This window comes from Puma concolor, chromosome B1 (genome assembly GCF_028749965.1).
Source record: "Puma concolor isolate L17-30 chromosome B1, mPumCon1.1.hap2, whole genome shotgun sequence".
Classification (NCBI taxonomy): Eukaryota; Metazoa; Chordata; class Mammalia; order Carnivora; family Felidae; genus Puma; species Puma concolor.
In genome coordinates, this window is record NC_141670.1 from 155,116,137 (window position 1) to 155,138,679 (window position 22,543).

The 22,543-nt window shown below is 39.1% G+C and overlaps 2 long non-coding RNA genes across 2 annotated transcripts in view; one reads left to right on the forward strand and one right to left on the reverse strand.

The window, feature by feature from the left end:
- LOC147581965 (uncharacterized) overlaps nucleotides 1-16,912 on the reverse strand; it is a 31,942-nt gene extending 15,030 nt beyond the window's left edge. The window contains exon 1 of the long non-coding RNA XR_015249806.1: nucleotides 15,157-16,912. This is a non-coding gene — a long non-coding RNA (uncharacterized LOC147581965). The remainder of the gene's footprint in view (nucleotides 1-15,156) is intronic.
- Nucleotides 15,699-22,543, forward strand: part of LOC147581966 (uncharacterized) — a 74,743-nt gene continuing 67,898 nt past the window's right edge. The window contains exon 1 of the long non-coding RNA XR_015249807.1: nucleotides 15,699-15,832. This is a non-coding gene — a long non-coding RNA (uncharacterized LOC147581966). The remainder of the gene's footprint in view (nucleotides 15,833-22,543) is intronic.

Here is a 22,543-nt window from a genome sequence, read left to right on the forward strand (position 1 = left end):
TCCTCCCCTGCCCAAATTCAGAATCAGAGAGAAACAGACAACCACAAACCTCTGATACAGGGAACTCTGTGGGCTGGAAACCAGAGCAGGGTGATGTCCTTTCTACTGGTAAATCTGGAAAGATGTGCTCAAAAGAGATGGGTGGAGCATGTACAATTGATTAATGCAAAACTCATTCACTTGGGAAATTGCTTCTTCTCCTAAGGTAAGGAATGAATAACAGGGGCACAGATAAAAGTGGAATTTTCCAAGTTTACTTCATCTGGTTCCTACTCGGCAAGAATAATCTTTAAAAAGGAAAGGATAAGAAGTTATACTACATTACAAATTACATCTTAAAACTTAAATGTTGTCACTTCTAGTTTTTGTATTTCTACTTTAAGCAATTTCTCTTTTTTTTTAAGTTTTTTTAATTTTTTTTTTTTTGAGAGAGAGCAGGGAAGGGCAGAGAGAGATTGAGAGAGAGAGAGAGAGAGAGAGAGAGAGAGAGAATCCCAAACACTCTGTGCTGTCAGAGCAGAGCCCTACATGGTACTCAAACTCACTGCAAGATCATGACCTGAGCTGAAACCAAGAGCTGAACACTTAACTGACTGAGCCACCCAAGTGTCCCTACTTTAAGCAATTTCTTATTCATAGTAGACTTTGGATTGCATTACAAAAGATAAATCAGTCCAATGATTCTTCTTTCTCTCCTCCCTCTTTCCTTTCCTTAACTCCTCTTCCATTACTTCTTTCTCAGTGAAATTCACCAGCACAGTTCAATTATGCCTACGAAACTGCAATCTGTAGTTCACATTTTAACTAAAGTATTTTGGACACTTTTTAAAAGTTACATAATCACATGAAGGAAGATGCTATATGAATATCACGGTAGGCAGAATGTTAAACTGATACCCAGTGGCCCAAACCTTTATTGCCATATTTTACAAATCACTCCCTTTTGGAGGTGGGCAAGACCTTTGAATATGATGAGCTATTATTCCCATGAGCAGTTACCAATAGTTGCTTTGAGTAAATCGAAAGTGATATTATCCTGGGTGAGAAAGATTATCAGATGAGCCCTTAAAGAAAGTAAAGTATCAGATGATTTCACCTGACCTGGTCTTGAGGAAATGACCTACCACATTGTAAGAGATCTTATGGATAGGATCATGTGGCAATGATCGGTTGCCAACCTCCGAGCCAAGAGTATCTCTGGTCAATAACTAGGCAAATGAAAGAAAGAAAGAAAGCAAGAAAGCAAGAAAGAAAGAGGGAATGGAGGAAAGAAAAAAGGAAGAAAGAAAAGAAAGAAAACAGAGAGAGAGAGACTTCCTATCACAACCACAAAGAACTGAACTCTGCCAACAAGTGAGCTTGAAAGGTGACCTTCAGCCTCAGATCAGTTTGCAGATCTGGCCAAGAACCTAGCTAAAGTTGGGTGAGACCCTGAGCAGTGGACCTAGTGATCTCCATCTATAACTCTGACCTATGGAACCTGTGAGACAATAAATATATGTTGTTTGAAACCAGTAAGTTTTTGGTAATTTGATACACAAGAAGATAAAAGGAACAAATATTTTCATGTTACAAAATATACTGCTATCAAATATTCTAGAAAAGTAAGTATAATAAAATTTGAGTCTATCTATTACTTTAAGGTAATTACTGAGAGCCGTAATTTCAAGGTAGAACCAGACTTTGAGATGGAGTTTTTCATGCCAAAAGTTTGTTGGGAATTGCTCTTGAAAACTACACTGATGAGAAAGTAAGAAAGCAAATCAGAGAGAGAGAAATTGAACTGTGATACAATTCGCAAGAAAGGCCTCAGCTAATACCATGGCAAGTTCTGGAGCTGGGAGGTCCTTCGAAGTTGCCTAAATTAAGATAAGGAGACTGGGACTTCATACCTACACATCCACCAGTCATTAGATTTGATATGATCCTGGGGAGGGTGATGTTTAAGACCTGAAGCTTTTAATTTTGATGAAATTCAACTTACCAACATATTCTTTTTGGATCACATTCTTTCCTTTGGATGAAGCTGGTTACTGAAAAGCGATTCATATGTGGACATTTACCAGTCTACACTCCCAGAAAGAATGCTTTGTATACAGGGAGAGTTCTCATCTGCAATGCAGAATGAGACCTGGGCTCTGTGGTCTCTGAAGTGGGAGAACTGAAGAGAGATGTTCACTCTACTGGAGCTGGAATTGTGAAGTCAAGGGGATTGAACGCTCTGAGTGAGCAGCTTCAATAGAGTATCGCTGAATGTCCCCATAACTCTTACCCTGACAGCTGTTCAAAACAAGCAAGAAGTAAATGATGAAAACCCTTCTTCTTAGAATATTTCTCCACTGACAAATCTTAGCATTGTGTTCCACACAAAGGAACAATGATTAAAATCTCTATCTCCAGTATTTCTGTATCTTCTCAGGTTAAATGTCTGCTCAAATCTTTTGTCAATTTTTAATTTGGATATTTGTTTTCTTATAATTGAGTTTTGAAAGTTCTTTATATATGAGTCCTTTATCTGATATATGTTTTAAAAATATTTTTTTCCAGTTTATGACTTGACTTTTAATCTTTAACAATGTCTTTTGAAGACCTGAAGGTTTAATTTTGATGAAGTGCAACTTATCAACATATTCTTTTTGGATCACGTTCATTGCTATCAAAAGAAGTAATCTTTGCTTAACCCATAGTTATAGAATTTTTCTTACATATTTTATTCTAGAAACGTAATAGTTTTAGATTTTATAATTTTATCTTTGATCTATTTTGAACTTTTTCATATATTGTAAGGTATCCATTGAAGTCTATTATTTGAATATAGATATCCAACTGTTCCAACATCATTTTTTGAAAAGGATACTTTTATCCTCCAATAATTGTATTTGTATCTTTATGAAATATCAGTTGTCCCTATATGTGTAGGTCTATTTCTAGATTCATGTTCCATTTCTTTATTTATGTCAATATCACACTCTTTTTAATACTGGAACTTTATAATAAATCATAAAATCTTGTATGGTTGTGCTCCAATATTATTTATCTTTTTCAAATTTTTTTGGCTACTTAAGCCCTTTACATTTACACACGATTTTTATTAAGATACAATTAACATGTACTATTATATTAGTTTCAAGTGTACAACATAATTATTTGGTATTTGCATATGCTGTGAAATGATCACCACAAGAAGCCTAATTAATATCTGTCTTCATACATAGTTACACAAACGTTTTCTCTTTTAATAAGAACTTTTAAGACCCAAACTCTTAGCAGCTTTAAAGTATGAAATACTATTATTAACCATAGTCACCATGTTGTATATTGGATTCCAGACATTTATTATATAGCTGGAAGTTTATACCTTTTGACTTCCTTCACTCATTTCACCCACCTCCCAACCCATATCTCTGGCAACTGCCAATAAGTTCTCTGTATTTATGAGTTCTCTGTATTATGGTATTTGTTTTCCTCTGTCTCACTTATTTCACTTAGCATAATGTGCTCAAGTTCCACTCAAGTCACAAATGGCAAGATTTCTTTCTTTAATATGACTGAATAATATTCAATTATATATCATTTCTTTCTTATCTGTTGATGGACACTTAAGTTGTTTCCATATCTTGCCTTGGCTATTGGCTAATGCTGCAACAATCATGGGAGTGCAAACATTGTTTTGAGTATTTTTATATTCTCTGGATAAATACCTAAAGGTAGAATTGCTGCATCATACAGTCTTTTTATTTTTAATTTTTTGAGGAACCTCTTTACTATTTTCCATAGTGGCATTCCTACCAACAGTGCACAAATTTTCCCTTTTCTCCACATCCTAGCCAAACTTATTTCTTGTGTTTTTGATAATAGTCATTCTAATGGAATGATAATAGCCATTCTTTTTTTAAATTTTTTTAAAATGTTTATTTCTTTTTTTTGAGAGAGAGACAGAGTGTGAGTGGGGGAGGGACAGAGAATGAGAGGGAGACAGAGAATCCGAAGTAGTCTCCAGGCTCTGAGCTGTCAGCACAGAGCCCGACATGGGGCTCGAACCCACAAGTTGTGAGATCATGACCTGAGCCGAAGTCGGACACTTAACTGACTGAGCCACCCAGGTGCCCCTGCCATTCTTTTTGAAAATAGTCAGGTATGAGGTGATCCTGGGAGAACAGAGAGAGAGGGATTTATGCTGGAATGGTGGAATTGTTTAACAACAATAAAAGACATCTCACAAGAATGGTTAAGTCAGATGGCTTTTATTTTATCCTACATTATGATGTTGGCTCACCAGAGAAGCGAAGACATAAGTAAAAGCGCGCGCGCGCGCACACACACACACACACACACACACACACACACACACACACGCCTTTGCCATTAACAGGCATAATTACAAAATCTTTTCCCTTCCCTTAAACATGAGGTATGGTGAATATCCTAAAATAACATTTTTCTATCTGATTCCTAGAACAGTAGTGTCTCATTTCTCAGGGTATGTTGGCAGGTTACCTTTGAGCATAAATAAGGCCATTGTTACCATATTTTTTATCTTTTTTAACTTTTTTTTTATTACTTATTTTGGGAGACAGAGAGAGACAGAGCATGGGTGGGGGAGGGACAGACAGAGAGGGAAACACAGAATCTGAAGTAGGCTCCAGGCTCTGAGCTGTCAGCACAGAGCCCGACGCGGGGCTCGAACTCATGAGCTGTGAGATCACGACCTGAGCCAAAGTTGGACGCTCAACTGACTGAGCCACCCAGGTGCCCCAAATACATAAACTTTAAAATAATACATACAATAGGGGCGCCTGGGTGACGCAGTCGGTTAAGCGTCCGACTTCAGCCAGGTCACGATCTCGCGGTCCGGGAGTTCGAGCCCCGCGTCAGGCTCTGTGCTGATGGCTGATGGCTCGGAGCCTGGAGCCTGTTTCTGATTCTGTGTCTCCCTCTCTCTCTCTGCCCCTCCCCCGTTCATGCTCTGTCTCTGTCCCAAAATTAAAATAAAAAAAAAACGTTGAAAAAAAAATTTAAAATAATACATACAATAAAAAGTTATTTATTTACTGTAGGATTTGTCATATTTTTAATATACTAATTTGAACTGACAATATCTAGAAAGGTAAAAATAATAACTTGTCAATTTTATGGGCAATGGAAGCATTTTGAAAGAGAACTATTAACATCATGATAGACACAGTATGATGCTGAACACAGTTTGAAAATCCTTTTGTTGGAGGCTAAACAGCTTTTTTTTTCCAACGTTTATTTATTTTTGGGACAGAGAGAGACAGAGCATGAACGGGGGAGGGGCAGAGAGAGAGGGAGACACAGAATCGGAAACAGGCTCCAGGCTCTGAGCCATCAGCCCAGAGCCCGACGCGGGGCTCGAACTCCCAGACCGCGAGATCGTGACCTGGCTGAAGTCGGATGCTTAACCGACTGCGCCACCCAGGCGCCCCTAGACAGCTTTATAGACCTTACAAATAGTTGTGGCTCTGACATTGTCACATAATTTTAATCAATAATATTTCTTATATTGCTGATAATTGGAAGCAAGTTTTTTCTGGTTCAAGTTATTTTGATTAGAAGATTAAAGCACTAATGGCATGTAGGTGTGTGAAATCAACTGCTAAAGAAAATAGCAAAAAACTCAAATGTTTTTTTTTTGTTGTTGTTAAACATGATTCAAAATGAAATTGTATGCTGTTGTCTATAATAATATTAACTAAGCAATTAATTCTATATGTATAAACAGATATTACTTATCATGCCTTTCAATATTACTTCAGTTTTACTTTTTCTCCTCAAGTTGCTTTTTTTAAATGACTGATAACAGTACATTCATATATAAATATATGAATATGTAAATATATATTTTATATCATATAGAAATGTATAATATAAATATACCATTTATATATAAGATGTACTTTTACCCATAGGGAGATTTTTCTATACATGAACAAAAAATTTTCAGGTCTTTCATAACAAAGCATACCCACACATGTAAAATTAATGATAATTAGATTTGACATGTATGATATTGCATACGATAAATACTAATAAACTCGTCCAGGTACTACTACATATTTTTTTAAAAGATTAAGGAAATAAGTTATAGACATCACATTGATAGTGTTAGTAACGTCCATATACTACAGAATAATTCAAAGCACATAGAATGTTTACTTCTTTAGGCATATAGTGTGATTCTCAGACTACCAGGGCAAATGGAATTTGATGTGTATATATTTAAGTAATATTTATTTAGCCAATCCCTGCTGCTTTGACCTAAAAAGAAACAAGCACTTTTTCATCTCATCTCCAAACATATCATCCTTCTTATACCTGCTGTACCGTATTCTCTATTTTTTATTTTTAGTTTCTTTTTATAAAATCAAGGCTTCAATTTTCACTCTGGAGTCTACATTTCTTTCAAGATCTCATTATTGCAATTATTGCTTTTCTCTCATATGTGATCAATTTCTATTTCTCTCTATTAAATCATTCCTATAGCATACTAATGAGATCTAAAATTCAATCTCAAAATATATCTTCATCTATCCAACTATGTATCTCTTTATACATACATTCCAAACTTTAATCCATACCCCTTTTCAGCTATAAACTCACAGAAAAATTTTTTAAAAAGCATATCTTATAGTAAGTCACTCTGCATCCTCACATCACTACCTCCCTAAATAACTTCCAGTACCTTCAGTCCCAATACAACACTGAAACCGTTCTTGATCATCACCAAAGACTTCCATATTACAGTTCTGCCAAAGTAGGCCTACACATAATTTGTATCATACTTTGCTAGCTCATACCACGTTTTTAAAAAGTGAAGTTTTATTGGCAACATTTAAAGATTAAGACATCACAGGGTGCCTGGGTGGCTCAGTTGGTTAAGCGTCCAACTTGGACTCAGGTCATGATCTCACAGTTCGTGGGTTCGAGCCCCGCGTCGGGCTCTCTGCTGACAGCTCAGAGCCTGGAGCCTGCTTCGGATTCTATGTCTCCCTCTCTCTCTGCCCCTTCCCTGTTCATGCTCTGTCTCGGTCTCAAGAATAAATAAATATTAAAAAATATTAAAGATTAAGACATCACAATTATTATCTCTAGAAGATATGTCAATGTCAGGGTATGCCTAGAAACAGTGTCCTAGAAGTGAAAAGCCCCTGTAACCTGAACAAAGGACATTCTAGCTCACTTGAGTCCTTTGACTCCCTGAGACCGTAAATATTGTCCTTTGCTATTTCTATTTCTTTTATTATTTTTTGGAGGGGGTAGGGGGCATAAAAATAACTACATTTATCATCTCATAGTTTCTCTATTTCAGTGTGCTCTTTTCCTGATTGATTGATTGATTGATTGATTGATTGATTTATATTTTACTTATTTATCTTGAAAGAGAGAAGGAAGAGTGCAAGCAAGGGAGGGGTAGAGACATCAGGAGAGAGAGAATCCCAAGCAGGCTCCATGCTGGCAGCACAGAACCCAATACGGGGCTCGATTTCAGGAAATGTGAGATCATGACCTAAGCCAAAATCAATAATGAGATGTTTAACCACTTGAGCCACCATGGAGCCCCCTTTATTTATTTAAAAACACTTAGGAAGTATTGACATACAAAAAAAGCTTTACATATTTAATGTAGACATTATGATGAATTTAAAGATATGAATACACCTATGAAACTGTCACCATATACAATGCCTTAAACTTAACCATAACCTCTAGAAGTTTCCTTCCCTCCTCTTTAAGAACATTTAATATATGATCATCTTAAATTTTTAAGGATACAGTATAGTATTGTTAATTATATGCACTATGCTGTACAGTAGATCTCTTGGACTTATTTATCTTTCATAAATAAAACTACATACCCTTTGATCAATGTCTCTGATTACCCTTCCCCAAACCTTGGTCATCTCTACTCTCCTCTTTGCTTCAATGAGTTTGACTATTTTAGATTCCTGATAGAAGTGGGATCATGTAGTATCTGTCTATGTTTGGTTTATTACACTTAGCATAATGCCTTCCAAGTCCATCTACAATGTAGCAAATGACAGGATTTCCTTCTTTTGCAAGGATGACTAATATTCTAGCATATGTCTACACACATTATCTACATGTTTTCGTTACCCATTCATCCATCAATTAACATTTCGGTTGTTTCCACATCTTGACTACTGTGAATAATTCTTCAATGAACATGAAAGTACAAATATCTCTATCAGATCCCAATTTCAATTCTTTTGTATAAGTATTCAGAACTGGGACTTCTGGATCACATGGTAGTTCTATTTTTAATTTTGAGGAATGTCCATATTATCTTTCATAATGACTACACCATTTTGCAGTCATATCAACAGTGTATGAAGGTTCCCTTTTCTCCACATTCTCCTCAAAGCTTATTATATATGACTCATCTTCTTAATAATAGCCATATTAACAGGTGTGAGGTGATATCTTCCAATGGTTTTGACTTGCATTTCCCTCATCGTTAGTGATGTGGAGCACCTTTCTATATACTTGTTGGAATTTTGTATGTCTTCTTTGGAGAAATGTCTATAAAAGTCCTTTGCTCATTTTTAATTTGAGTTTTTGGGTTTTTTGATAGTGAGTTATAAAAGTTCCCTATATATTTTGGATATTAACCCCATATCAGATATATGATTTGCGAATAGTTTTCTCATTCCATAGTTTGCCTTACATTTGTTGATTTTTTCCTTTGCTGTGCAGCAGCCTTTCAGCTTGATCTAGTCTCATTTGTCTGTCTGTGTTTTTCTTACTTGTGCTTTTGGTGTCACATTCAAGAATTCACTGGCAAGGCCAATATCAAGAATTATTTTTCTAGTATGTTTTCTTTTAGTTCTATGGTTTCAATTCTTTGTCTGAAGTGATGCTGCCTCAAAAATAAGTTTGGAAGTGCTCCCTCTGTATATTTTTGGAAGCTTTTAAAAAAAGAATTGTTATTATTTTTAAATGTTTGGTAGAATTCACCTTGATTTTTATTTGTTGGGAGGTTTTCCATTAATGATTCTATCTCCTTGATTATAACTGCAATGTTCAAGCTTTCTTCTTGGTTCAGTCTTGGTGAATTGTGTTTCTAGGAACTTATCCAATTCATATAGGTTGTCCAATTTGTTGATATATAATAACCCTTTATGATGTTTTCAAATTTTCTGTGGCATGAGTTGTAATGTCTCCCTTTTCATTTCTGGTTTTATTTATTTGAGACTTCACTCTTTTTTTTTAGTAAGTTTAAGTATTTTTTAAAAATTTTATCTTTAAAAAATCACATCAATTTTGCTTTTCTATTTTTATTTTTAATTTATTTCTGCTCTAAATCTTAAAATTTCATTTCTTCTGCTAACTTTGAGCTTCATTTTTTTTTCCTGTTTGTTGAGGTTGTTGATTTGAGAGCTTTCTCTCTTTTGTGAGGTCATTATCTATTGCTATAAACTTCCCCCTTACTACTTTTGCTGCATCCTATACGTTTTGGTATGCTGTGTTTTTGTTTTAATTTTTCTCAAGGTACTTCCTTTTATTTTTAATATTTTTTAACATTTATTTATTTTTGAGAGACATAGAGAGACAGAGCATGAGCAGGGGAGAGGGAGAGAGAGGGGGAGTCACAGAATCCAAGCAGGCTCCTTGACTCTCCTGACTGAGATGTCAGCACAGAGTCCAACGTGGGGCTTGAATCCACGAACTGAGAGATTATGCCCTGAGCCGAAGTCAGACACTTAACTGACTGAGCCACCCTGGTGCCCCTCTCAAGGTACTTTCTAATTTCTTCCTTGATTTTTTCTTGAACCAAAAAGTAGTTAAAAATATGTTGTTTAATTTTAATGTGTTTGTGAATACCTGTCTTCCTCACAATTATTTATATCTTGTTTCATTCCATTATGTGTAGTTCACTGAGCCTCTTTAAGAGAATTGTTTTGAATTTTTCTTTGGGCCTTCATAGATCCCCATCTCTTTAAGATCAGTGGCTAGAGATTTATTAGCTTCCTTTGGAGGTGTCATGTTTTCCTGTTTCTTCCTAATCCTTGCATTCTTACCTTATTTCTGCACATTTGAAGATCTCTTCCAGTCTGACAGGCTGGCTTTGGCAAAGGAAAGATTTCACCAGTCAGATGTTGGATGAGGTTACTGAGAGGACATAAGTACCCATTGACCTATGACCTAGACCCCAGCAATCAGAGGCTCCTCGCCCCTTCCGCATCCTTGGAATGTGCATTCCCCTTGCCTTCCCATAATGACACAGCCTTGAGATGACAATGTGCTGTTGTGACCATCTGGATGGTATATGTGACAGATCCCACTGAAGGCCTTTATATAAACTTTTAAGATTCTGTTGAAGAGCAGTGGAGATCTACTCATCTTGTGACTGCCCAAGACACAACTCATAAGTAATTTTCCTTGCTTATTAAAATTGCCACCTATCAATCTGGAATGGCCTGCCTCTTTCCTCATTCTCTCTAGTCTTCATGTGCAAGGTCAGCCTCAGATTTCACCTGGGAAGCTGCTGAGGGAGCTCACTAACACTTGGCTAGCTAGTAGAAGACCAGATAAATAGGTCTTAGGAAAAACAAAACAAAACAAACATTTATGGGGGAAATCCTGAGTTGGCCATTGACCTTTATGTGTGGAGGGGTGATCCATATGTTAGATACTTGTGTATCATGTTAGTATGGGGATGCTCCCAAGTCAGTGGCTGGTTTGATGCATATTGGACTGAAGCAAAGAGGGGAACAAATAGCTGACACAGTGTTCTGGCCCCTGCTGTGGTCAGTTTGGCCACTGATGTCCAATTAGAGGCTGAAGTTCAAATTAGAAATTTGAAAGAAGAGCTGAGTTAGAGTAGAACATGTGGCTTTCCACTACTCTGCTAGCTTTGGGTCTAATAGATAAGATGGGAGAATAGAATTATAATATAAATTGGAGACCTTAGCATGCTGTTTTGCAAAGGTAGTAGGGTGCAAGTTGCCTTGGATTAAGTTCCAAGCGCTTTGACAAAGCCCAATTAGAACCCTAAGAGGTGGAATCCCTGGGGGATTTAGGAGAGCAAAGAGAAGGATGTTGTGATAATTGACAGTGAAATAGATGAAATTTCATGGGACCATGCCATCCAACTCCTAATACAAAGGAAAGTAGGGGCGCCTGGGTGGCTTGGTTGGAGGTCCAACTTCAGTTTAGGTCATGATCTCACAGTTCGTGGATTCGAGCCCTGCGCCAGGCTCTGTGCTGACAGCTCAGAGCCTGGAGCCTGCTTGGGACTCTGTGTCTCCCTCTCTCTCTCTCTCTCTCTCTCTGCCCCTCCCCTACTTATGCTCTATCTCTGTCTCAAAAATAAACTTTAAAAAAAAAAAAAAAAAAAAAAAAAAAGGAAAGCAAAACCACAACAACAACAATGCCACCCAGTGGGGTAGGCCCTAAATCAGGAAATGTTCATGATGAGCTTACTCCTGCTGAGCTTACTGATAATAGATGCCAAATTCCAGTAAAAGGCCAGGGAAAGTATCCAGACATGGTTAGAGGGTTAGTGCAGCTATGGGATGTGGAAGAGCAATGGTACTTCTTTGACCAGGCAGGAACATCACCACACTCTCTGTCCTCTGGCAGCACCCACACTGCATTTGGGCGGTTCAAGATACTCATTCCCTTATAGTTTGCATTATTCTAGCCTTCAGGGAGGTTGAGTCCAATGAAGGGGTTCTCCCTGGGCATGTAGGACCCTGGAAATCTATAGAGAATGTACAAAAATTCTTAGGGAGTTGGGAATGAGACAGACCATCTATGCCCTGATGTTTCAAGGCCCTGATTAGGTCACATTCACTGTAGAAATGAAAGTGAGACACTACAGTCCACACCCATCACATAGTATGGAATAGATGTCCTGAGCCAGTCATGGGCAAGCATACATAATGTTGGGAAATCCATGATTCATCTGGGGTAATTTCACAAATCCTAGGAATGGGTACAGGCTATTGGAAAGACCCAACACAGAGAGGGAACTTGAAAAGCGAAAAGGCTATTCCAATCATGTGTAAAGGGTCCAATAAAAGTCACGTAGAAGCATATGTGGCTTGACCTCACTGTTGCCATGACCTCACCTACAAAGATAAACCAGTATCGCAACACTATGCTGGGTGGCCTGTGTAAAGCCTTAAAACCTTAGCAACAGTTAAGACCTTTCTCACCTGCCCCTACCCTCTCTGATGCCCCTCCTGTTTCAGCAAAGACCTCAGGAATACAGTCCTACTCAGGGTAGGTGCCTCCCATGCCCTGACTATATAATTTAAGCCAAGACTGCCTGCAGGAGAGGGCCACTGGAGGTGACCAGACATCAGGTTGAGCTCAATATTCACTGGTTCCCCAGAAATAAACAAAAGATGATGACTCTAGATGATACTACCCCTCAAAAGTTTTCTGGCCTCCTCAGTGCCACCAATGGTTATACAGGACAAATAGTTATGGTCAAGAAGGTCTTTTTGACATTGCTAACTGGGCATTCTTTTCCATGAGAATATGAGATTTTTATCTCTCCAATACCAAGAAACATACTTAACGCTGATATCCTATAAAGTCATGCTCTACAAACTTTGATTGGTAAATTCCACAAGTGCTGGGGGAAACACTAACGAGAAGCTGCCAAACCTGCCCCCCCCCAAGGAAGAGTGGTAACTGTCACACAATATAAATTGCCCAGGGGCACAATTAAATAGGAGAAATATCCAAGAGCTGCACCAGCTGGGTATCGTACACTCTGCCCATATTGTTTCCAACAGCCCAGTTTGGCTGGTAAAAAAGTCACATGGCTCATGATAGATGATATCTATCAAGAACTGAACAGCGTGTTATCTCCCATCTATGAAGCTGTGCCTGACATTGCCACCATCTTAGATACCTTGACCACAGTCCTAGAAATGTACCATACTCTGCTAGATTTAGTCAATACTTTTTTTTAAATATATCCCTGGCTGCTAAGTCACAAGATCAATTTACCTTGATGTGGGAGGAGCATCATGGATCTTTCAAGTGCTTCCTCTGGGTTACCTGCATAAACCCACAGTATGTAATGGGATAGTAACCCATGACCTGCCCCTGTTCTCCTTCCACACATCAGTAAAATGGGCTCATTACATTGATGATATAATGATAACATGTGAAGACTTGCTTCTGCTGCAGGACACTCTACAGACTTTGCTGGGACATCTGCAAGGGAGATGACAGGCAGTGAACCCCCAGAAAATTCAAGGTTTAGGTACCGCCATAAAGTTTTTGGGAGTTGTTTGGTCAGGTAAGAAATGTGTTGTTCCAGACGCCATAATTGATTAGGTGTAAGCCTACCCAGAAACTATAATTGATTAGGTGCAAGCCTAAGAGTATGAAAGAGGTGCAAGTATTTGTAGGGTTTGGGGGTTTTAGAGGACTTTTATTGCCTACCTAGCATTGTGCCTTTATCACTTATATTGCTGAATAAATAAAGGGCAAGTGTGGGGCTGGGGATCAGAGCAGCAAGTCACCTTTGAGCAGTCAAAAATACTGGTGAAGTAGATTAAAGCTCTGGCCGTCTCCAAAGCAGGGCTACCATTTCAGTTAGATGTGTCTGTGACTCTGGAAGTAATGGTGCTGGACACAGTGGCAGAGACAAAGTGAGCCATGACTCACCCTCACTTTGACTAAGTGGCATGCCTATTTGCAACAGAGGAGTATCCTGTTTTCCAAACCACTGGCTCTAGAAATGTAGATGCTACTAGGCCCTGCAGAGTGGGTAGATACTCCAAATGCCCCCACCCCTATTCTGTGGTGGCCATTGTGTCCTGCAGAGAGGGACTGGGGGAAATTCCCATCGATGCCTGGAATACAGATGAATCTGGTCAGGACAATCTGCCCACAAGGACTGTAGTCACTATTCACCTCAACACTGACACCATCTGAATGGAAACAATTATGAACCACAGAAGCTAGTGACCTGAACTAAGAAAAGTTTGGCTGGAGGTGCTTGGGTGTCTCAGTCAGTTAAGTGTCCAATTCTTAATCTCAGCTCAGGTCTTGATCTCAGGGTTGGCAGTTCAAGCCCTGCATTGGGCTCTGTACTGGGCTTAGCTTCCACTTGGGTGGTTGAACCATTGCACTCTGGGTTTACCCTCGGCACAAAGGGGAATCTGCCTCATGGTAACCATTGCCAACCTCCCTCTCCTCAATGGCAGATGAGCACATCCTGTGTTCCACTGGTACAGTCATCCAGGACACCACCTTTATCCCCTCCATTGGCATGGAGGATGTTATAGCGTACATAGAAGCCCTTACTACATTTGCCAAGCAAGGCTTGAATGACAGCTGATAAAGCCAGTCTCTCCTGAACACTGGAAATGTGTCTAAGGAGACAAGCTGTCCTCCAAAATAGGAGGGCCTTGGACATTATCACTACCTTGCAAGGAAGCAACTGTGTTGTCATTCAAAGAGAATGTTGTGTATTCACACCCATGAGTCAGCTAATGTATTATCTTTATTAAATCACATTAGTCAATAATTGAATGCCCTGAATGATCCAACTCTCAGCCTATGGGACTTAATAAATTAGTGGTTTAGATCTTGGAGCTCCTGGGGAAAAAAATGTTACTTATTTTGGGCATCATTATTTTAACCTGTGTTTTCTCTTGCATATGCCTGTACTGTCGGTGTAGCATCTGCTTCCAATACAGCCAGAAAGCTGCCAAACAAGCAACTTCTATGCCAGTGAAAGCCCTTGCTGACCTCTCAGGGCACAGAGTGGAAGGGGAATGAGGTGTGTGTAAGATTATAAGAGCTCCTCAAGAGGGGTGGATTGTTGGAGGACATTATCAAGAGGACATGACCAACATTTGACCCACAGGCTGGACCCAGGAAATTGGAAGCTGTACACCCCTTCCCTTGTCCTTGGAACATGCATTCCACTTGCTTTATCCATACTAGATGCTGTTTCAAAGAAATATCGTTAAGATAGTAATGTGTTGTTGAGAGCATCTACACTGTATACCTGATTGAACCCAGTGAAGGCCTCTATATAAACTTAAAATTCTGGTAGGCTGGGGTAGAGATCTACTGATCTTGCAAATGCCTAACAAGCCTCCCAAGTAAGTTTCCTTGCTTATTAGAATTGCCACCTACCAATCTGGAGTGGTCTGCCTCTTTCTTCAGTCTCTTCTTGTCCTCCATGTATGGGGCCAATTTCAGATTTCACCCGGAAACTCCTGAGGGTGCAAGCCAACATCAGCCAGCCAATAATTCTGGGCACATCAGTTGGTGGTGTCCATAGTGAGCCAGTTCCCTCTCTTGGAATCCATTCTGGAGGGGGCTGGGGCTGCCTGGTGGGTTCAGAGTTTCAGCAGGGCCAGCTGACCCGTCTTTGCCCGGTGGGTGACCTGTTGCCAGGGTCTGCAATTGGATAAGGATCAGGGTTGGGGTCTCAGGGTCCACAATTGGGCAGGATACACTGCCACGGCCCTGCAGTTCGTCAGGGCTGTTTTGCTCAGCTCTGAGTTCTGGTGAGGACACCGCCAGTAAATCGCTGAGGTCACCTGAAGCGGCTGGCTGGGCTCAATTGTCAGGCAAGACCGCTAACTGGGCTCTGTAAAGCTACGGTTCCCCGCGGGGCTTTCTGGGTGGGCGTGGCCAGGAGCAGGGCTTTACGTCGACGTTGACGTGAGTGGCGCACAGGGTTCAGGAAGCCACTTGCAGGGCTTCGCGGTGAAGGCGGACTCCAGACAAGCTCCAGCATTGGGCGAAAGCTGTTGGTGAGGCTCTTCAGGGGGATGAGACTGCCAGTGGTGCCACGCACAGACTGGTAGGTGGGGTTCTGATTGTCAGGTCACTGGCAGGGTCTGCCGTGGAGAAGGGCTCCAGGTGTGGGTTCCGCTGAGGGAGGCCCTGAGGATGAGGCAGAGCAAGCTTGGTGACAGGCTCCTCATCTGTGTGTGGCATTGGGAAAGCTGTGTGATAGAGCAAATCCTTGTGCTCTGTGGTTGGCTCGAAGGGCGAGGGGCCAGCATCACTGAGATTCCAGGGACTGGTCACAGAAAACCCCGACCATTTTCCTCATTCCTCACTGTCCGCAGATGGTCTAAACGTGCCGGACCCCACGTTGTTCACACTTGAATCAGAAGTGGGCTTCTCTGTCAGTGTCGGAGAAGTCCATGGAGTTGGACTCCCTCTAGGTCTCTTCCTCACAGGAGGAAATGTGGGCGGAGACTTTCTCAGCGCTGTGCTAATACACTTCCGGGAGGGGTGTGGCGGTAAAAGCGGCACTGCTTTTCTTATCCTTTTAATGCAGTGTTTCTCAGGTCTTTTGTTTGTCTTGTTTGGCAGGTGAACTGTAACGTTTCGCCTGTGTTCCAGAAGTCTCCCAAAGCCCCATAGAGAGTTGCTTAATGGGAGTTTCTGTGGGAGGGACTAGAGCAGGGCACCTCTCCTTCCACCATTTTGCCAAGTTAATTTCAGTTTCCTTTTATCCTTGTGATTGCATCTTGTTTTAATGGTAAATTGACGTGGGACAAAGTTGTATGCTTGTTATAAGAAGGCTATGAAGGCTCACACACGTGTTGTGTGTTTCTATAATGTCATGTTTATTCAGTCATAAAGCAAAGTTAACAATGCCGGTTCAGGATCCCGAAATCAACGATATTTCACCACACGTTTAATTTGGCTTCTCCCACCTCCCGCAAAGCGAGGCACAAGACAAGTCACACAAATAAGATAGAAAGGGAGGCGGGTAGGAAGTTAAGGAGCTAAACTAGAAGTCAGTCTGCGGGTGCACAGTTGAAATAAGGCCTGGGTCTGGGGTCCGGGTGATCTCTCTCGGCATTTACTGCTTGCAACGTTCAAGCAGTGAAGGATCTCTGTTCTTTTCAGAGATGAGGCAGAGTCTTCAGAGACTTCAGAGTCTTCAGAGACTACTTTTTGAAGTAGACAGACTTAGAAGGGTAAGTGTCTGAGGAGTCTGACAGTTTGCTGCACAAATCCTCTCTTTTAAAGGATTTAATCAGTCTTGGGCCTTTTCAGACCTCCTGTGTTTCTGCTGGTTAACAGTTCAGACTGTGTCATCATCTGGTGTTGATCTTGGGGATATCTGGTAGTTGCAATGCCCGTAATTCTTGCATCATTGCTTGACACAGGTCCCTGCTTGACATGAGTGACTCCATCTTGCTCTCTGTAATGTTTCTGGTTCCTAGTCATTTTATGTTACCCACAGGGACTTGGTAAGCCTGGCTTTTTCAGATACAACACTATTGGTATTTAAGGCTACGATATTGTTTGTTGCGGGGTTTGCCATGTGCACATTGTGATGTTTAGTACCCGCATGATACCAGAGGCATATATACAAAATATATAAAATACATATATATATATGTGTGTATATATATAGAATACCAAATACAAAAATATAGTTGTAGGGGAAATTCAAATGCAGTGTTTTTAAAAGAATTTTTATATGTAATTTAGTATGCTTTTGTCAGGAAAATCACACACTTGAAAAATTGAATAGTAATCTAGTGGTACCACTGTAAAGAAATATATGTAATTATATTTATATGGAGAGTCTCACCTAATTTTTTAAAGAAGTTTCAGTATTTGCTTTTTATAGGTAAAATGCACAAGGAATCAGGGGCGCCTGGGTGGCGCAGTCGGTTAAGCGTCCGACTTCAGCCAGGTCACGATCTCGCGGTCCGTGAGTTCGAGCCCCGCGTCAGGCTCTGGGCTGATGGCTCAGAGCCTGGAGCCTGTTTCTGATTCTGTGTCTCCCTCTCTCTCTGCCCCTCCCCCGTTCATGCTCTGTCTTTCTCTGTCCCAAAAATAAATAAACGTTGAAAAAAAAATTTTTTTTTTTAAAATAAAAAAAAAAAAATGCACAAGGAATCATTAGTGGAATTCTAAACTCCAATGTATTCTTCATAAATAGCCCAGTGTTCTTTTCACAACCTAAATCACATTATACGATAGCACCATCAGCCCACGTTTCCCCACCCTACCCCAACCACTAGCTTTATGTTCTGGGAGTTTTCCATTCAGAGTAAACTCTATGGTTCCTGCTCTGACACATAATAGTCTGAGGCAGCCTATTATGCCAGTCAAATCCCATGATGCTCCACCACCTGTGCCCTAGTAGCCAATGTCAGCCAGGACTGCTTCTCATTCGACAAATATACCAAACCCTTTCCAGGATTAAGGCCATTGAACAGGCTATGCTCTTATGGAGCTGTGGCTCTAAATCATCCTGGATGGCTCACCTTAAATATCATCTCAATTAAGCCTTCTGTGATAACTTTGAATGTCCCCCTCACACCATTCTCTGTAACAGCTTTTGGTAACTTTCTTCCACCCGAACTTTACATTTGGTGTTTTTTGTACATTTGTCATTTATTTGGTTTTTAAACCATTGCCTCCTTTCCCACCCCATTTCAGAAGACAGATTATATCTATTCTATCATATACATGGAATATAGAATAGCTAGGCATGTATCGACTTTTATAAATGTTTGTCAGGTGCATTTTATTTTTATTTTTTATTAAAAAAATTTTTTGTTAATGTTTATTTATTTTTGAAGGAGAGAGAGAGAGAGAGAGTGAGGGAGAGGCAGAGAGAGAAGGAGACACAGAATCTGAAGCAGGCTCCAGGCTCTGAGCTGTCAGCACAGAGCCCGACGCGGGGCTTGAACTCACAAACTGCGAGATCATGACCTGAGCTGAAGTCGGACGCTCAACCTACCGAGCCACCCAGGCGCCCCTGTCAGGTGCATTTTAAAAATTCAGTGTTTGGGTGCCTGGGTGGCTCAGGTGGTTAAACATCTGACTTTGGCTCAGGTAATGAACTCACAGTATGTGTTGGGCTCTGTTGACAGCACAGAGCCTGGAGCCTGCTTCAGATTCTGTGTCTCCCTCTTTTTCTGCCCCTCCCCACTCATTCTCTGTCTCTCTCTCTCTCTCAAAACTAAATAAACATTAAAAAAAATTTTTTAATGCAGTGTTGAGAGATGATGTCTCCTAAATATCATTATCTCTGTATGTTAACTAATTAATTATGTGATTTAGTTACAACTTAATAAATCATTTAAAAGTTTATAAAAGAATGCTGTGTGTTCAGTGTAAGTACTTTATTTTTATTTTTTTTTAAATTAGGCAACAGCTAGGGCACCTGGGTGGCTCATTTGGGTAAGCGTCTGACTTGTGATTTCAATTCAGGTCATGATCTCACGATTTGTGAGATTGAGCCCTGTGTTGGGTTCTGAGCTGACAGTGCAGAGCCTGCTTGGGATTCTTTCTCTCCCTCTCTCTCTCTCTCTCTCTCTGCTCTTCTCCACTCACACACTCTCTCTATCTCCAAAATAAATACATAAACTTAAATAAAATTAGGTAATAATTACACAAGGAGAAATGTATGTCTTTTTGCTTTTTTTGCAGAGTGATGTTTAAGCCATTTAAATGAGATTTTAAGAGACTTCACAGTATTAAAACCAAGATTTTTTTTCTTTCTTTTTTAACTGAGAAACTATATTAAATGAAGTATCAATATACAATAATCTATTAAAATAGGACTGTGAAATAACTATAAAAACTTGCTATGGTAACTGAACAATTTTGAAGAAGCAATAAAAACCCTTTAGCTTACTTTTGATTGAAATAGGTGGGAAATGCAGAAAATTGAATGAAGTGTAGATTTTCTTATCTGTACATTGGAAATGAGAATTTCTATGAATATAAAACTAAGTAAAATACAAATACATTTTTTATTTGGTGTAGAAATGCATTTCATTGACAACTTCATACTTGAAACATTATTTCTTTTAGAAGCATTTATTTCTCTTTTTTTTTTTTTCTGAGCAAATACTGAATACTATTGGAATAAAACAAACATTCACAGAGCAACCTGAATAAAATCATCTATTCTTTGAAATGTTACTTTATTTATTCAAGCAAATTTTCCTTGCCTTCTCTTATAATTGGGAGTTTACTCTTATATTTCCTGTATTTCCTAGTGTAACAAAGGTACTTTCCCTTAGTGTCTGATATTTGCATGAATATACTTTATACTGGCACCAAAATTCTGACTTTAATTATGAAATAAAAGCCTCAAAATCTCTATGTTTTGATGTATAAAATTAATTGGAAATTCTTTTTGTTTTGTTTTGCTTTTAAGCCGTATACTAAAAACATGAACAGCAAAAGAGTGACTGTGCCCATAAAGACAAATGACTTATAAACTGTTTTTATATTTAACTCCAATATGTCCTGAAACTCAAAAGAATTAATATACATTAAGCTATGATTCTTATATTAAACTCTCACTAGGTCCTCCTCTCCACAGATTCTGACTAATAAATTGTATTAATATGGTCAGTAGTCTTCTTTCTAGTTTTTACTTATTATTTTAATTTTTTTCTGCCTTCTCCTATATGTATCACGGCTATTCTTTTCAGTCTTTACTTGTTCAGTAATTCCACATTTAATATATTGAAGGTATTTGCATATAAATTGCAATAAATCTGTTCCTAATCATCTTTCTTTATCTAGTATCCTAAGGCAGCTGGTTATCTCACTGGCAATCTTCTTATCAAGCCATTAAACCAATCACTGTGGGCATGATCCTCTGTTTTACCTTAGATTTTTTTCACTGTCCTGTATCTGATTTAATAGGGACCATTCTTCTAACTTATACATATAGTATCCATTCTAGTTGATTTACAAAACTATCTCAATTTAATTATCATCTGATTCTATCATTGGTCATTATTGGCCTATATTCATTAACATATTTTAGATTGAAAGTGAAATAATTCTAACTTAAAATACCTTAAAAAAAAATAAGGACATTACTTTTACCCAGGAGTTTAGGTATGGCTGAAACTAAATGCTTAAGAGATCTCTGATACCAGTTCATCTCTTCATCTCTTAGACATATTCCAGCTAATTGCTGGACATGATGTCCTTATATTACATCCTACAAGTTTTTTAGGCTTACTCTTATCTAAAAGTTGTGGCGCACATTCTAGAGGAGTTGTCTGCTTGGTCTAGCTTGACATGCAAGCCTAATTATGTGGTAAGGAGAGACCATTTTATAAGCAAAAGATGATCAGAGTTCTAGAAATACAAAATTGTATGTTTATTACATATTTCTTTTTCTATATAATTTCTTTATTTTTTAAGCATTTACTTAAGAATATGAAATATAGGGGCGCCTGGGTGGCGCAGTCGGTTAAGCCTCCGACTTCAGCCAGGTCACGATCTCGCGGTCCGTGAGTTCGAGCCCTGTGTCAGGCTCTGGGCTGATGGCTCAGAGCCTGGAGCCTGTTTCCGATTCTGTGTCTCCCTCTCTCTCTGCCCCTCCCCCGTTCATGCTCTGTCTCTCTCTGTTCCAAAAATAAATAAACGTTGAAAAAAAAATTTAAAAAAAAAAGAATATGAAATATAAACCTTTATGAAACAAGAAATGTCATTTTGTTAAAACAGTGTATTTCATTTTTGCAAAACACTACCTGTATATCAGGATACATTACATTTAAACTCTAGTTAATATTTTTAAGGGAAATTTTCACACGTGGAAAAATGTATTCTGGTATAATGAACTGTCAAGGAGTCATTACCTAGATTCTATTTATTAATTCAAAATTGTTTGTGTTTTAGCCATAGATCCTATCAAGCACCCCACCAACCCACCCCAGTGGATTATTTTTAAGCCAGTTTTAGATATTATATGATTTAATCCACATATATCTCAGTATTAACCAGTGGAGGTTTCTCTAATTTGGATCCTTATATTTTTGACATCACTAAAATTGTCTATTATTGTTTCATTTGCATTGTTGTTTGCACAATATCCTAGGCACATCTTGTACCTTTTCTACCAGACCTCTAATCAGTTTTTTTCCCCAAGTACCGTGGAGATTCTTTAGGGATTTGTATACTTTAAAATACCATTTTGACTTTTTATACCATTTTATAGTATTTATCCCTTTAACCATTCAAGTTTAGGATATCATTCCTGCCTTTCGAATTTTTTTTTATAAATTTATTTCTTAGTCTTTTTTAATATTTAAAAAAATGATTGTTTAATTAATTAATTAATTTATTTATTTTGAGAGCAAGAGCGCACAGAGCATGAGTGGGGGAGGGGAAGAGAGAGAGGGAGACACAGAATCTAAAGCAGGCTCCAGGCTCCATGCTGTCAGCACAAAGCACGATTTGGGGCTCAAACCCACGGACTGTGAGATCATGACCTGAGCTAAGGTCAGAGGCTTAAACAACTGAGCAACCCAGATGCCCCTCTTAGTCTCTTTAAATGTTTGTATGTTTGTTTGTTTATTTATTTACTGTGAGAGAGAGAGGGAGAGAGCACGTGACAGGGAGGGGACCAAAGGAGAGGGAGTGAGAGAATCTCAAGCTCAATCCCACAAATGATGAGACCATGAACTGTGCTGAAACCAAGGGTCGGAGGCTTAACTGATTGCGCCACCCAGGCACCCCTTGCCTTTGGAATTTTTATTTTCACTTCTTTGTCTAACTT